Source organism: Marmota monax, unplaced genomic scaffold, assembly GCF_021218885.2.
Source record: "Marmota monax isolate L192 unplaced genomic scaffold, Marmota_monax_Labrador192_F-V1.1 WCK01_AAM20220418_F8-fsc00116, whole genome shotgun sequence".
NCBI lineage: Eukaryota > Metazoa > Chordata > Mammalia > Rodentia > Sciuridae > Marmota > Marmota monax.
In genome coordinates this window covers 4,514,784-4,527,719 of record NW_026695220.1, presented here as the reverse complement: position 1 = coordinate 4,527,719, position 12,936 = coordinate 4,514,784, and the positions used below count along the sequence as shown (strand labels likewise).

The following is a 12,936-nucleotide window of genomic DNA, read 5'->3' as shown; positions in this document are numbered from 1 at the left end:
GCATTTCTAGGATTTCTGTTTGTTTGTTTTTTATAACCTCTATCTCCCTGTATAGTTGATCCTTTGCTTCCTGGATTTGATTGCGTAATTCATTGTCGAAGTGATCTTTCATTGTCTGATTTTGCTGTTTAATGTCTTCCTTGATACTCCAGATCATCTGAAGCATGTATATCCTAAATTCTTTATCTGACATTCCATCTGCTGCAGCTGTTACCTCTTCTAAAGTTGCGTTGACCTGCATTGCTTGTGGTCCTTTCTTTCCTTGTCTTTTCATACTGCTTGCGTATCTTTCCTGCAGGTGCGGGCGGCGGCTCTGCTCTCTCCTTATTCCAATTGGGGTGTCGTGGCTACCACGCCGGCAGGTCACTGGGCCTGTTCTGGGCGCTGGCGGCGGCTCTGTTCTGCTGCTACTCCAATTGGGGTGACAAGTGTACCACGCCGGCAGGCCACTGGGCCTGATCCGCCGGTCGGTTGCAGGTTTGCCTACCCTGCAGGCGCGGGCAGCGGCTCTACTCTGCCCCTACTCCAAATGGGGTGACGTGTCTGTCGTACCGGCAGGCCACTGGGCCTGTCCCGCTGGTCGGTCGAAGATCTGCCCACCTTTCGGGCACAGGTGGAGGCTCTGCTCTGCCCCTACTCCAATTGGGGTGTCGTGACTACCCCGCCTGCAGAACGCTGGGCCTGTTCCTGGCACAGGCGGCGACTCTGCTCTGCCCCTACTCCAATTAGGGTGGTGTGTGTACCACACCGGCAGGCTCCTGGGCCTGATCCGCCGGTCTGTTGCAGGTCTGCCTACCTTGGAGGCGCGGGCGGCGGATCTGCCCTGCCCCTCCTACCACGCCTGCGGACCCCTGGGCCTGATCTGCAGGTTGGTCACAGGTCTGCTCACCCTGCGGGCATGGGTGGCGGTTCTGCTCCGCCCCCACTCCAATTGGGGTCACGTGACCACCACACCGGCAGGGCCTGATCCGGGCGTGGGAGAAGGATCTGCTCTGCCCCTACTCAAGTTGGGGTGACGTGTGTACCACACTGGCAGGCCACTGGGCCTGACCCGCCAGGCTGTCACAGGTCTGTTTACCTTGCAAGCGCGAATGGCGGCTCTGCCCTGCCCCTCCTACCACGCCCATGTACCACTGGGTCGCGGGTCTGCCCACCTTGCAGGTGCGGGTGGCGGCTCCGCTCCACCCCCTCTCCAATTGGGGTCACGCGGTCACCATGCTGGCGAGCCGCTGGGCCTGCTCCGGGCGCTGGCAGCGGCCCGGCTCCTCCCCTCTGGCTCGACGACAAATTGAGGAGACTCGGGTGTCTGTGCCTCACCCCCCCTACCAGGAGACCAACTGTTTATGTTGCCGCTGGTATTGATGAAGTTCTCTCCTCCGCCGCTTTCTGATGACATCAGATCTCTGCCATGTTGGTATCCTATGCGAATAGCAGCATTTCGTTCCCCTTGCCGGCCAACCAAAGCAACGGGTGAGTCCTGACTGGCCCTCAGCAGGACCCGGACCGAGAAGCAGTTTCCGCGGGCTCCTAGCCCCGGGCCAGGGAAGTTCCGGGAGCCGGAACTCTGCCGCTTCGTGCTCGGTGTAAGCTCCTATAAGTGTAGGCTCCAAGAAGCAGTCCCCGCGGGCTCAGTTCCGGGAGCCGGAATTCGGCCGCTTAGTGCTTGGTGTATGCTCTGATAGGAGCAGGGTCCAAGAAGCAGCCTCCGCAGGCTCCGCGGCCCTGGGCCAGGGCAGTTCCGGGACGGTTCCGGGAGCCGGAACTTGGCCGCCCCGCGCTCGGTGTTCGCTCCGATAAGATCAGGTTCTAAGAAGCACCCAGGCACTGAACCCTAGCAATCTGTCTGCAAGCCGCAGGCGAATTGCAGCCTGAAATTACCTGTTCTATGGCTGAATGAGCTGCGGTCAGTCGAAAACAGGTATGGTGACGTCAGCTTTCCAACATGGTGGCTGTTGGCCTCCTCTGTGGTCTGACCAGTGTGGAGAACCGAGATGGACCGCTTCCTTCCCCCGTCTCGAACCCAGAATTCAGCCCTGAGTACAGTGCTTGCACGGCTGGCAGAAACTGCAGCGCTGTATCCCTGCGTCGCTATCTCCTCGTTTCCCAGCGTTCGCTGCAGACTCTAGCCGCGGGGCGATTTGCTGAATAAGCAGTGTTACCCTCCGTGAGACAAACCTCTCGCGTTTGAGTCCCCGTAGCCGATCCTCGTGCGATGGAAATCCTTCCTCCAGGTTCCGAAGCACCCCACTATTGCTGGAAATTCCTAACAAGATATCCTTTAGCCGTCCTGACTTGTCATACTCCCACACAGTGAAGCAGCACACGGGGGCAATGCACTCCATTTGCCGCCATCTTCCCCTGGTCACGTTTTTTTTTCAATGCTGGAATAGTAAGCAACGTGTACGACTTTTATACACAGAATTGACTTAAGAGACTCTTCGTGGTTATGGCTATCAAAATAAATAGTTATGATAGTGTTAAACCGGAACAGGATTAGTGAAATACTGCAGACTAGACACAGTATGGAAACTACCACATTTTTCTTAAAAAAAAAAAAGCCAGAGAAAGAGAGATGTGTTGACATGCTAGGCAAGTACTTGACCACTGAGCTACATCCCCACACCATATTACCCTGTTTGAAAGAGAAAAATTTGATGGCTGGCTTCTAAACTCTTACAAAAAAAAAAAAGAGGCTTTGAAGTGTTCACTATAGCAAGAGGCCCATAAAAGTTCCAACAAAATCACTGGCAATGACTAAATTCAATTCATCCAAAGTACCTTCAACTTTAGCTTTAGCAACTGACTAAATTGCTGCACTAAAGCAGCAATTGTGGAAAATCTATCATTTTCTTCTCTGTATTTACTTGGCCCAATCCTTGCTAAATAAACAATTTTGTGCTGGCTAGCTATGGCATTTGTGTGTTTGTGCACAAACATGTGTGTATGCACACACATGCATACACACACACACACACACTTTTCCCTCTTTCTTAAGACTTTTCCTTCATAATAATTCTTCCTCCCTCAGATTTCATTGCAATGGGCCTTTTTTATTTCCTATCCCATCATTTCTTTTCCATCTCCTCTTTATTATTCCAATGCCAAAATGTTTCTTTATCGTAACTTGCAAACTTCCCGTAGGTTATCATTATTCCTGGTCATTTATTCTCTAAATACTACCACCAACTTTCATTTATTCCATATTTGTAATCATTTGTTGATTATTTCTACACAAATATTCTATTTGACCCACAAATCAAAACATGCATGCTGATTCTATCACCCTCCTATTTAAATGCTGTTCCTATTGAGTTTCCTGGTTTGGTTTCTGTCTCCTCCATCATTCAGGTCACTCAGACTTGAACACATTGCTGTTTCCCCTTGAGATCACACTACACCCACAATATGTTCGTTGCCAAATCTTGTCCTCCCTAGCTCAGAGGCTTTGGGATCTATTTTCTTCTTTTGTTTTGTTTTGTTGTTGTTGTTGGTGGTGGTGGTGGTGGTGATGGTAGTGGTGGTTCTTGCCATTTCCCTCATTCTTAATTTTTTTTTTAAATAATACAAATGTATTCTGCCTTCTTTATGCTTTCAGATCAGAGAGTTGTGCATTTGCCTAGGCAGACAGCAACTCGGTTTACATAGTACTTTCCTAGGTCAAAGAAAAAAACTGCCTTCAAGTGTTTCATGATATCTCAATTTTGACAATCAATGCTTTGAAAAAGGTACACTTCCTTCTGAAGAATCTCTGATTGTGTGTATACTATACTCACTATACCAGTCGGCTCTTTATCCATGAGAAGTACTTTCATACCGGGTCCACTGTCCTCTATCATTTTGGAAACATTCTGCTTAATAGGAAAAACCATGTTCATGGTGGTAAATTATCAGGTGCCCTATAGCTTTTCCCACCCTCTTTTTCTTGCTGAATTAACACTCCCTCATCCTTAATTTGATCCTTACTTCCACCTGCCTGAACTATTGCTATGTCTTTTGAAATGACTTCTTATTTTTCCTAATTCCAGCTGTCAGTATATTGCTGAGAGCTTAGTATTCCTAAAAGAGGATGCCAATTTTGCTGCTTCTCTGCTCATAAGTGTTTAAGGTCCCTGGCTTCAGAATGAAGTTCAATTTCTTTAAGCTAGAATGGCAGCCATCTATGATCCTACTCCTCCTTCTCCCTAACTCTGCTTCCTGTTATTTCCCTTCACACAGTCTGTACTTCTGGCAACTGCACTTCAAACTTTTCACAGTGTCTCCCATGCTATTCTACTGTTCCCTTTACACTGCTGCCTCTCTCTTCTGGTGTATGAAGCTCATCATTTGTTATAATACATAATCAATTAGTAAATGAATTTTCCCAGTTGGAATAGAAACTCATTGAACAAAGCTCTACATCTGATGCATTTAAATACTCTCCTTGCTTCTAGCAAACTTGATTTGAAATATTTTTAAGTGCATATTTAAGTTTTCTTTCTAAATAAAGGATTTTAAAATCACATGACTTCCTATATTTTTAACAACGATATTCATGTTAGTTTATAACCTTTTGTTATTTTTTGCTGGTAAATTACTCATCTACTTTATAATTCTTTCATAGGTAGGAGAAATTCTTTCAAGGACTACCATCTTGCAGTATATTCTGTCTTTAGGAGATTGATTCAAACCATCCTGTTAGAAAAGAATGGTTTCAAACCATTCCTGGCACCATCTGGGTCACTACATTTTCTCACTATCATATCATATGCTCTGAACCACATTTCAAATTTGTCTGTTAGGCAAAAATATTTTTAATTTTGTATGAATGTCTTATCTCTATAAAACTAATAAGTTATAGGTTGACATCATTGGAAATTTAATATTAAGTTTTAATAGTCACAATTTCTAAAACATAAAACAGAATATTATGTTACACATTGATCTATAAATGGTATAAACCAAAAATAAATCTGTCTCCTAATTCTTGGAGACATAAGAGATATAACAATCAAAGTCATTTTTTCTTATTGCCAAATTTATATTTTCCTTTTCATTCTGATGTTCTATTTGTTTGTTTCAGTTTAGTTTTATGTGCATGCATGTATACATGTGATTAAGAAACACTAGGAAAGGAAACATTATGTGTTCTATAAATTAATATGCTATTTGATTCCTCTGTCCCCTTAAGGAAACTCTTCTAATTTTTCCTCTAGGCAAGTCTGGTGGGGAGAGATGACATTGTTCCATGTAAAATATGTTAAAAAATATTAGTGTAATTTATATGTGCTATGCCATAGAACCATGTACTATATTATATAAGTGCATATTTATATTATATAAATATTTAAGGTATTTACAATTGCTAATAATTATATTTTAATAATTAAGTGGTAAATTATTATAATTTATTATCATAATCAATATGTATAGTGTTTAAGTTATGGCATGTGCTTTGGCACTTAATGATCCAATATTAGAATAATATAGATAATTGTAATTTTGTGTCTTTGAATATTATGTTAGGTTTATTACTTTTTAATAATGAATGCTTCAGGTAAAGAGATGGATAGACTTATAAACTGGTGATGTTCATTGAATCATAGAACTTAATATTAGAAACAAAAATGAAGCAATGTCAGATTCTTAAACTAAAAATATTTATTAATAAATGTATTATATTAGTGATCTCTTTTTTATGAACATTGTCATGGAATTCATGTGATGTTGTTTCTGAGCAAAGTAAGAAAAAAACAAACATTTCAGTATTACTAGTTTTTAACTTTCTTTTGAACAAAACAGATCTATCTGCATTATGAAGGGGAATAGCAAACAATATTATGTTTCTTCTGGTACTAAGAAACACAATTGACTTCTGTGTGAATAATTTGTGAACAATTGCATTTGCAACTTGATTTGTATGTTAGTATGTCAGTTTCTGAGTTTAGATCATAAGAAGCCTTTATACGAGGCTAAGGGAATTATAACTCATGCTGTAGACAAAGGAGTCCATTTCTATTCAGAATGAATAACATTTATGTTGCTCAGCTTCATTGTGCTCAGGGTAAAGGTATTAATCTCTTCTGTGTTTTCTTCTTCACAAAGCACTCTGCGATGTTGTCCTGGATAAAACTTCAGCAAATCATTGTTATTAATTGACAATAGTTCTGATTCATACTAAAGAAGCACATTAGGTGAAAATATTAAACTTATTCATGTTTTTCAACATAAATTACGTAAACTCACATCTGTCATTTTATTTCTTCCTTTGAAATTTTAGGGTCTTATTTTGATCACTTTGCCATTTAAAAGGTCTTCCTTTTGGGTTAATTTATTGGATATTCTCATGACTCAGAACTGAATTTATTCTATTAACCATTTAAAAGTTAGCCAATCGATTTGATCGCCTACATGATCTTTTAAGATGTTTAAACATTACAGTATACTTTATATGTCTATTTTGTAATCAGAAGTGACTAAATACTATATAACATTTTGTGAGATGTTTAATACATGGGTTTTTTTAAATTTATAATTGGAAGAGAAATAAATTTGGAGTGTATTCAAATAGTATTGCCTGAAGAGGCTTTGGAAGCAGCAGGAAAACACTTCACCTAACCCCAATTAGTCTTGTTTTCCATATTCAGGGCAGTTCTGTTTTTCAACATATCCACTAAACATGAGGATAATGAAAATTAATATGGTTAGAAAGCAATTCAATAGCAAATGTTTATTGTGCATAATTGTTGTTTCCTGTTATAATTTTCAGAAAACCTGTCAGCTCTGAAAAAAAGGTTCAAGAAGTGTGTGCAAGCAGGAAAGTAGGCAGGTGCAACTGAATTCTACAATAGAAGCTCTGTGGCAAAGCAGTATAGAGGCCACCCTTTAGCAAATTGATTTACATTACATTTTGTATTGTGGTTGGGAAGTTCACTACTTCTCAGAATAAGTAAAACCTAGAGCTGAATCAAATAATTTAATTAATATATGAACCCATATGTGAGGGCTATTTATCATCCAAAAGAATGGGAAGGGAGAAGCAACAAAAGTAGAGAAAAATGGATAATACAGACGAACAAGAGGAATAAGTGCTAGTTTTCTTTGCACAGTAGGGCAACTATAGTTAACAATAATCTATTGCACATTTCAAAATAGCTCTAAGAAAGGATTTTGAATGTTCTAAGACAAAGAAACAATCAATGTCTCAGGTGATCATATGATAATTATGCTGATTTGATCATTACACATGATATATATTTATTATAATATCATGCTAGTCCCCATAAATATGTACAATTGTTATGTGATAATTAAAAATTAAAACTTATATTAGGAAAAAAACAAAAATAATGATTTAACTATATTTATATAACAATATATCTTGTGAAGTGAAAAATTGGGTTATGCCATAGGGGGAGACAAAGATGATGAATGAATGTTTAGTAATGGGGTGGATGGGATAGGTTTTATGAACTCTCCCTTTTATCTAGTTCTATATCTCACATTAGGTTCAATGTTCCTAATAACAGTAAAAGTCAGGGAAAATGGTCAAAGGAATCAGATGGAACATTTGCTCGGGACTTTAAGAAAAAAAAATGCCCCACCACAAGAAAAAACTCTAGCAAATCTTAACACGGAGTTTCCTTTCATAAGACTAGAACCTAAGCTCCATGGAACTGACGGTTTTGTCTGTTCTGCTCATCATTGTATTCCTTAGCCAGTATCAGGCATGGAATAGTTGTTCAACTAATATTTGTTGTTCAAGACAGCCAAGTGTCATAAAAGGCGAGAAAGAGAACATTTTAGTAAAAGGGAATGTTTAGTGTTACAGAAACTCCTAAGCATATGAGCACTAATTAAAGGTTTGCTAACAAGGCTTTAATAACCTTTGGGAATAAATATTTGTTGAATGAATGAAAACATAAGTGACTCTCTATAGGACAAGTTTAAAAATAAGTAGAAACAGTGTGTAAAACCATATCTGTGGTAGAATCAACACATATGCAACATCCAAATAATTTCCAAGTTATATGTTAAGGACCATATTTATTGAAAACTCAAGTTCACCTCTTTGTAATCTTAAATATTTTCCTCTGCCATAATGCTATCCAAATTTTTCATCCAAATTTCCTTCAGTGTAGAGCTAGCCATATTGCATTTTAACTTGATTGGCATATGGTTTTTCTACTTATAATTACATTAAAAAGTGGTGCATGTGCAGTCCAGCTTCTGCCAAATATTCTGCTCCATCTGGTGAAATTTCAACTGTGCCATGGACTTTTCTGGACACACAAGAGCAAACTCGCCTCCTTACCTCATATTTCTCAAATGTCTTCTTAGAACTCATTTATTTAGAACTCATTTCATTTGTACTCATTTAAGTAAATTTACCTCCCTCACCCAAAATAACTAGCTCACTATATGGTCAATTTGATTCAAATTTTAAACCAATGATTGTAACAAAAGACAGAAAACAACAAATAGACTATAAGAGTTGTAGATATAATGCTAAAGGAAGTTCCAATCTGGGGATTTATTCAAGTCTTCAATTGAGAGAGAATATCTATACCTAGGACTTAAAGGACATTTCAGACAGAACAGTGTGAATGAACACAAGCAGAACAAGAGAAGAAAGTGTGGTTCAACCATAAGAAGAAGTGTGGTTCGACCACACCAGTAGATGTATAATGTGTGGAAGCACTGAAAATAAAACCATGGAAGACTTGGATTACTTGATAATTTATCTTGCACCACTGAAGGTTTTGACCAAAGGTCTTAGATGATTACAACTAGATAAAATTGATGTGACTGCAATGACAGCTCATAGAAACAATGGGAAGAGAGGCTGGGTGGGAAGGAGCTGGTATACTTCTTGAGTTGAAATGTAATGATAACTCAAATAAGAATAGTGGTAGCAGAAGGAAAGTTGCAAAATTTGATCTAAGGAAGAGGTGTCAGGAACCAGCAACTAGATGGGTGGATAATGATGCTGAATTTCTAAACTTGGATTAGTAAGCACTGTGAGTAAGAAACTGGAGGAGGAGCAGTTTTTAGAAAAGACAGAGATTAGCTGACCCAGGACACTGCCTTGGAAAATATGTGCATTATGGCAAGGCTGAAAAACTGGTTTGCAAAAGAGTTATTGGGCAGGCAAGAAGACAGCCAAGTGTCATGAAAGGTGAGAAAGAGAACGTTTTAATAAAAGGGAATGTTTAGTATTATAGAAACTCCTAAGCATATGAGCACTAATTAAAGATTTGCTAACGAGGCTTTAATAATCTTTGGGGAAAAATCATACAATAAAATGCAGAATTTTAAGAAATGTAAAGGAAAATGTAGGTAGGAAAATTTCCAGGAGTTTAAAATTGTATGTAGAAGGCTAAGAAATAGTAAAATGTGTGTTACTATATAACTTAGAATTTGTTTAAATAGATGGATTAAATTATTTGTATCTGACTCTCAAAATTAACTTCACAACTTGTAGACATAAACAGAGTGCTAAAAAGTAAACTTTATTTCACACATCAGAAAATTATGCTGCAAATAAAATATCATATTTAAAAACAAAAATTAACTGGGATATATTATTGCTATCAAAAGGGTCAGTATTCAGAAAGGAGAGAGGACATTTAGAGACATGATTTTGTGGAAAACAATTTTGTAGAAAGCTAACTTTTGAACATCTCTCCTGACCCTCTTCCACAGACCACATGTGACAGTGTGTGTCTGGGGTAGCTACAACTGTACCACTTGGAAAATTAGATCCTGTACTGATAGGGAATACTTTATACCTGATAAGTTAAAACTGTGTGTGTGTGTGTGTGTGTGTGTATGTATGTGTGTGTCTGAGAGAGAGAGAGAGAGAGAGGGAGAGAAAATAAGAATAAGAGAATGTTTGAGAATTAAATATGGCTGTACAATTCGTGTCTTTATACATGTACTTTGGATAATAATGTCCATCACATTCCACCATCATTTTTAACCCAATATTCCCCTCACCCCCTCCCTTCCCTTCCTACCCCTCTGCCTTATCTAGAGTTGGCGTGAATATACTTTGTATACAACCAGGGATATAAAACATTGTGCTCTATATGTGTAATAAGAATTGTAATGCATTCCACTGTCATATATAAATAAACAAAAATTAATAAAACAAGATAAATAAATAAATAAATATGTACATACAGGGAGGGCAGGGAATGGCAGGGAGTGTAGAAATTTTTATCACAGGCTGGAATACCCCTCAGGAAATGTAGTTGAAGTAGAGACATTTTATATTCGGCCCAAATGATTCTTCTAATAATGGGCCAAGATGGCTTTAAATCCTCCTCTAGGTTTGACCAACTTTAAACAGGCTTCTTCCTGACTCCAGATTCCTGACCAACCTTCCCCTTCTTAGAGGTTGTACTTTAGGAAACTTTCAATTGTAAATGCTTTCTCTGTGCCCCCTTTGATATGCAAATCAAAAACCTCTAGCCAGTTTTCCAAACCAGAAATATCCGAGGACCCCGGGGGGCCATCACTTTGAAATGTAAGCTTTAAAAAGAAAGCATCATAAATTTCAACTTTCGTGGGGGGTAGTCCTGAGCCTAAGTTCGAGGGACCCCATGCTCCAAGTTGTACTACAAAGTCCACTAGCAAACACACATGGCCTGTGTTCCCCCTCTTGCTCCAGCCATTAAAAATTCTTTCACCCTTTATTTCAAATTCATCTCAGACCTCTATCTCTCCTTTTGCAACTGCCTTGGAAAAAAACAGTCATCCTTGCCTATTTAAGGTGTGGTTTAGTCAGCTTTTCTGCTGCTGTGACTAATGGATCAAACCAGAACAATTTTAAAATAGGAAAAGTTTATTTGAAGGCTCACGGTTTCAGAGGTCTTAGTCCATAGAAGGCCAGCTCCATTCCTCAGGGATGGAGGTGAGGCTAAACACCATGGGGAGAGAGTGTGGCAGAGGGAAGTGGCTCACATCAGGGTGATCTGGAAAGCAGAGGAAGAGACTCCACTCATTGGATACAAATATATACACCAAAGCCACACCCTACCTCTTCAATTACCACTCAGTTAATCCCAATCAGAGGATTAATTTACTGACTGGGTTGATTCTCACAATCCTGTCATTTTTCCTCTGAACCTCCCTACATTGTCTCACTTGTAAGCTTTTGGGGGACACCTCACATCCAAACCATAACAAGGTGTGAGCGCAACTTTTTCACTAACACAGGCAAGGCATTGTCAACAGCAATTATGTACATAACCTTAAAAAATCAGAGCAAGACCAAGGTAGAAATGCCCAACCAAAAGCAGAATCCTACAACTATAGGTCTTAGGAGCTGTACTTGCTAACTGCACAGCTTCTGAAGATTATACACATATGCTCTTGAATCATAAGCCTGTCAGATTCAATACAACTGAAAAGATAAGGCAACTGGTTACATTTAAATTTTTTTAAAAAATAGTTTAAGTATATTCCATGCAATGTTTGGGACAAATATATTACAAAAAAATATTTACTGTTTATCTGAAATTCAAATTTAATTGAGCATCCTGTATATTATCTGGTGCCCCCTCCATTAAGTAAGCAATTAGTTTGAAACACCTGCCGTTCCTAGAGAGCAAAGACCCTATTTACAAGGGTATCAACTGCTAGCAGTAACAGCTGTCCTTTACTGTGTACTTCACCCCTCTTCAGTTTTCCTCTCTGTCTCAGCATGCTGAACTGGAAGGGTTAGCAATGTCAGCTAGCCTAAAGGTGAGGGGTAAGGATAAAAAAAGAACAGAAACCAGCTTTCTCCTATCCTCAAGGCAGACAGCTGGTGACAGGTCACCTACATGCCTTGGCTGGTGGAGGAGGATGGCAAAAGTCCTATCTCTAAAGGAAAAGTTAAGTGATAATACATTTCTTAGTCTGGGTTAGTTTCTGATTCGCTGTATGACTTAGAGAGAAGGTAGGACTTGGAGGGAGTGCCAAATTTTCATCCAGTGGCAGAAAAATGTTCCCCCATTTTGAAAAAAAACTAAAAATAAAACATTGCATTTCCAAAATTTCCATGTATATTTGTTCAATGTACCAATTATATTTAGATATAATTGTAGATGTGAACCAATAAAATAAGTGTTTTTCAAATTTTATATGCTCCAAGATTTTGTGAGATTATTTACTTAAAATATTAATAATTCTAGAAGAATACTTCTAAAGCAAATATTCCACATTATAGGAATACCAGTTATAAAACATCTAAGAATTATTGGGAAGCACTAAATATTAATGAATATTAACAGAATCTCTCTATATGGCAGTTTTATAATATTTGTTTTCACAGATTTGTTCATTTTTTCTGAGATATGTCTGTATCAAATAAGATCATTGAATTTAATTGTATAACTTAATGTTTTGGCAAACATGTATACCATTTGTGTCACAGAATATTTTAAGAATCAGAGGAGAACTATGATTTCACAAATGCAAATATATACATATTTTATGTAACTTTGGAGTTTTTGTTGACTTTAAAACTCACTCAGAAATATCAAATTCTTACACTAAATCTTCCTCTTGACTGGTAGTTAATTATTTGAGATAATAACTATAGAACTATAATACGTCTATAGCTAAATTTCTTAAAGTTGTACTTAATATTTAAATATATCAGTGCTGGGGTTGTGGCTCAGTGGTAGAGCGCTCGTCTCGCATGCACGAGACCCTGGGTTCCATCCTCAGCACCACATAAAAAATTAAATGAGTGAATAAATGTATTTTTAAAAAAAGAACACTCCTTTAAAAATAAATAAATAAATATATCAGTGCTACCTTTTTGAATGAATGCTGACTATAATTACTAGGTTCTTATGTAAATAAGTAGCAATAGAATATTATCAAAACATCTATTATCTTGGTTTAAGATGACTTGAAAATAAATAATAGTATTAACAGTATTTGGTTATTGTGCTCTCCTTATTT

At 38.5% G+C, this 12,936-nt stretch overlaps 1 protein-coding gene across 1 annotated transcript in view; it reads left to right on the top strand.

The window, feature by feature from the left end:
* Eys (eyes shut homolog) overlaps window positions 1–12,936 on the top strand; it is a 1,592,434-nt gene that overhangs the window by 1,245,928 nt on the left and 333,570 nt on the right.